The following is a 5,080-nucleotide window of genomic DNA, read 5'->3' as shown; positions in this document are numbered from 1 at the left end:
TCCTTATTTTTACAAGGGGCTTTTGGGGAAAAGTGTGTAAAGAAGAGTTGGGAGCTAGGTTCAGTGTCCTACATTCTCAGGAGGTGTAGCAGATAGTTACAGCAGTGGCCTTCAGTTTTTTCACCCCTCTCTGTATCCAGCCCTTGGACAGTCCTCTTTCATACTCAGCCTGAGCTTGGTCGTGAGGCTTGCTCTAGCCGAAGGAACGCTAGTGATTGTGACAGAGGCAGAGGCTTGAAAATACATTTTGGGATGTTTCCTCAATTACTGTTCCTGGAGCCCTTGCCATGACCTTCAGATGAAGAAGGTTGGGCCAGCCCAGTGAGTAATGAGAAAAGGGTGGTTCAGGTGTCCCCATCATCCCAGCCTGCAGCCAGCCCATCTGCAGATGCAGAGCCATGGACCTGGGTGGCAGCTGACTGGGTGGGCACACGAGTGAGTCCAGCTGAGGCAACAGTTCAACCACCCAGGTAAGCCCATCCTGCGTTGCTAACCTTGTAAGCAAAGCAAGCAGCCCATCATCTTCAGTCACCAAGTTTCAGAGTGGTATACAGTAAAAGCTGACTGTTATAGGAGCGGAGAGAATGGCTGTTCTTCACAAGCACCACTGTCAGTTGTGGTCACACAGAGCAGGGACAGAAGAGGAGCTGGGATACAGCTGTAACAGTTCTGGACCATCGGGAGACTCAGTGGCAATCCTTGAGGTGGTGGTTAGCAAGCCAGGTGAGCAGGATCAGTGGCCAGTGGACAAAGAGGAACCAGGGTCCCTACACTGTGTGCTTACTGACCCTGGCCCAGCTGGAGTCACCTGGGACTAGAATGACAAAACCTGCAAGGGCTCCTCTATTTCCCACCAAAGGAGGGAAGGCCTGGGAGATGGAAGCTAAACAAAGCTTATAAAGGGTTACTCGGCCCTTGTTTTTTCCCCATGGTTAGCATAATTTGGCCAAATAAGAGTTTTAAAATGCTAACTGTTCTAAGAAATAAGAGAACAGTAAGAATTATCAAAAAAGGGGAAAGGAAGCAAAGAAAGAAAAGAGAAAAAAACAGAGATGCCAAATATCAGCTAGACTTGATCACAAAGAGTAAGAAGGAAACACACCAGTATCGATTTTTTACAAGTCTATTTAACCTTCCTCGCTACCCTGGGGAAACTAAGGTTCAATTTCAGCTGTGGTCATGAATGATGGGGGCAGCAGGGAAGCTGTACTATGTGAGCTGCTCTAAGATTACACAGCTCCAAAGCAGCAGAACCAGGACTTAGGTCAGCACTCATCCCACTAAGAAAAGAAGCTTTGATGTGGATAATTACACTGGACAACATTTGGAGGTTTTTACTATGTGCCCCACACTATTCTAAGCGCTTTACAAGATTAACTAATTTGATACTCAGAACAGTCAGACATGATTATTATAATCATCTCCAATTTATGGATGACGAAACAAAGATACTGATAGTTTAAGCAACCTGCCCAAGATTACTTAGCTAGTAAGCAAGAAAGCAAGTCTATGAGCCCAGGTCATTTGGCTTCAGCGACTACCCTTCTCACAACTACACTATAATGCCTACCAAAACGCTACCAGACGCGAACCCCACTGTTGACACTGCCTCTCTGGGGACTCCCAAGACGCCTAAGTGTGGGCTGATCCTACCAGGTCAGCCTTGAATGGGGATGGACCACAGTGTAAGCACCCCGAAAGGCAGGAAAACCTACAAGGAGATCCAGTGGAGTTTAGGCAAAAGCAGATATGTCCCGTGACAAGGCCTGACTGCCTTATCCCCTTTCCAGAGCCAAACACACCTCTGTGTCCTCCCCTGAGGGTGCACAGGTCCTGAAGAACATCCAAGTGCATTGACCTTCACGGGAAAGAACACACGCGGCTTCTATTTTCACCAGGTGAGCCTTGGGAGTCTGGAAGTCTGCCGAGAGCTAGTTAAAGGAAAAATAAGGGGTTGAACGGGGAAAATGAGGGCTTAGGGATGAGACTGGACAGGTGGAGGTGAGCCATAAAGAAGGAGGTGCTCCCCCGGGATCGGGGGATTGGATTACTGACTACATAGCTGGTAAATGGATTTTAAGTCCACTGGGAGACACCGGTGTGTTCTACACCAGTTTGGAACATGATTTCCTAGAAGCTTCTCATTGTTTAGACCTTAGATCAAAATCCCAGAAGGAGAAAAAGTGAAAGATCTTTATAGTCAATGAATTCAGAAATCTGTTCAGTTTTGAAGTTCCTCTAAAAGGAAACCACCATCACCTTCAGTTCCCACCAGCCTTCATCTTTTCTGATCTCTCTTCCCAGGCACTAACACATTTAAGGCAAGAGACATTGGTAACAAATTTAGCATGAGGATTCATTAAAAAGAAGAGGAAAGAAAAGCTTTGATGTTGATGTCAATGCCCATTTTTGTGCTATGAGTCCAGTTGGAATAAGAAGACTGTGGCTTTGGCAATCTGGGGAGATTTGTGCATGGGAAATCTCTGGAACTCTCTCCTTCAGAGAGTTTCAGCATCAGATCTTCTGTGCCCATTCCACTTATAAGAGAAAAAAAGGAATGTGAGGCCCTTGATTTCTCTGCTCTGCGGTTAGAAGTGTTTCTAGGGCGTGTTAACACTTTCGAGAACCCTAAGGTGTATATTTAAATCGGTGCAATGGAAGTTAAAGGTAAGGAAAGAACACAAGGTTTCCAAAGGGAGAATTCCTGAAGAAGTAACCATGGAAACAGATCCAAGGTCTTCCAAGTAGTGTCACATTGAGCCGAGAGGCAGCAAGCCCCATTAGTAGGAAACAAAACCCTAAAGCAGAGAAGCTGAGCAAAAGAGTGAAATTAATTGAAAGTAGATGAAGCAATGATTAATAACCAAGTGTAGAAGACTCAGAAAGCAGTGAAAATCAAGGCAGCCAAAACCATCTGCTTCTGTAAATGAAAGATGCCACATAGGTATGCTTTTAGTAGTTCTTCGTCCTGTAAACTGTATTCCAGTCACATGCATAACCCTGGGCTCTTCAAGCATACCTGCACCAGACTTCAAGACTTTCTCCATTCTCGTATATTTATTCATCAGTTCTCTTTTTTATTCAACTGTTGTTATAAGGTACCACATTCATTCCTTCACGCATTCATTCTATATTTATTGAGAACTACCATGTACCAGATACTCTCCTAGGTGCTAGAGCTATTGCAGTAAGAAAGACAGATACCACTACTTGCCTTTAAACAGCTTGCCATCTAGCTTACACTGTACTCAGCAATATGGCGGATTCAGAGAAGCACACAGGCTGCATCTCCTAACCTCAAGGAACCACAATTTCCCTAGACACACAAAATATAGGCATAGGAAGAATTAAATAGTTATATAAGAGCTGTGTCAGAATTACAGGCAAGGATATGAGCAATGTCCAAAGCCATATATTCCCATGTTCCCATCCTATCACTGTATAAGCTCATTCCCAACCTTGTCTCCAGATCCTTGAAACATTGTGAGGTTCCTTTGTGAGGGCAATCTTTCATGAGGTGAATAGCTGGAAATTAATCTACCCAATGCCTATCCACATGTCACTCATCCCTTAACCTGCATCTCCAAGGACAAGTTTAGTTTTAGGTGAATTTCAAAAGCCATTCAGTGAAGTAGTGGAGTGAGAAAAAAATATTCTTCAGTCTAGTTATTCATAGGGCACCATAAATGGTGGTCCACTCTAAAATACATCCCTGAGCCAATGCTCAGCTTATAGGTACTACCAAAGGCATTTTCACCCTTGCTTTGGAGTTGAGCCCCTGCTAAATAACCTTAACGAATTCAGAATAAAGCCTCAAGTTCCTGCCTTGTAGAAGAACAGGAAAAGGTGTGGTTGGAAAAGAGAAAAAATGAAATGTGAGTATCAGCCTTGCCTTGACTGTGAATCTCACAGGGATGACCATGTGAAAATGGGACAGAACCACACCCCAGTGGGATGGGGCTACATCCCTTCCTCTCACCTGGCACCTGGCATAGTCCCCTTCCTTTTTTGAATAACACAAGATGACTAGTTCCCCACATAGAAGATTACTGTTTACTCCAAGAAAGTGGCCCTTGGGTTGTAGAAGTGAGACTTTTTTCCACAGTTGGCTATATAATTTCAAGATGGGCTGGTGGAAAAGCTATGTGATATGTTAAGGGAGGATTATTTTGGGAGAGGAGAATAATATTTCCATGGGGTGTGTTTCCTCTCTATTTTGTCTCCCAACTTGCTTTTGACAGAGAAACACAACTGAGAGAACCAAACGAAACCATCCCATGACCCTGAACTATTATGTACCCGATGACAGCTAAACCTGAAGAAAATAGGGTGGGAGGTAAACTCCAAGAGTTCGTGGTAAGATCTGTGAATGGACTGTTCACAAGTGAAACTGTGGCAGTTTTCATGAAGAGAGAATCTGCTTCATTTCATTTTCTTGAATTTCTCAGTGAATCCAAATCATTTTCACCTCATTGAGTTGTAATGATAATTGAGTGATAAGCTACTCATTTGTCAAAAATTTTTAATTAGTAAGGAAAGAAAGGAGTCATCAACATTGCTTTCCTGTTTTCTTTTCTCTAAGCCAGAGGTCATTTTCGCAGTTGGCTACCTTCACCACAGTTTTCTATTCTCATTTTTTATTTTACATAATAAGGGAAAGGCAGAGAATGAAGCCCCCACTTCTGGCCCAGGCTCACAACTTTATATGTGGCCTAATTCTTACCACTCCAAAACTCAGTAATTTAAAACATCCACTTATTGGCTTATGATTCTGTGAGTTAGCAATTTGGTCTGGGATCCACTGGACAGTGCTTTTAGTGGTCTCACCTGGAATTATGCCACAGCAACCACAGGCAGCTAGAGGAATCTTGTTGGTCTAGGTTAGTCTCACATGTTTGGGGGTTGGTGTTGCTAGTGCCTAGACAATGTAGGTAATCGGGCCACACAACCTAGGCAGGCTTAAGTTACTTAACACAAAAGGATTCTTAGGTTTATCAAAGACATCAAGAGAGGACAAATCTAGTGCAGAAGTAGAAAGAGAGAGAGAGAGAGAGAGAGAGAGAGAGAGAGAGAGAGAGAG

This window comes from Fukomys damarensis, unplaced genomic scaffold (genome assembly GCF_012274545.1).
Source record: "Fukomys damarensis isolate Sample0158 unplaced genomic scaffold, DMR_v1.0_HiC HiC_scaffold_39, whole genome shotgun sequence".
Taxonomy (NCBI): Eukaryota; Metazoa; Chordata; class Mammalia; order Rodentia; family Bathyergidae; genus Fukomys; species Fukomys damarensis.
The sequence above is the reverse complement of the archived record's forward strand: the minus strand, read 5'-3'. Positions refer to the sequence as shown.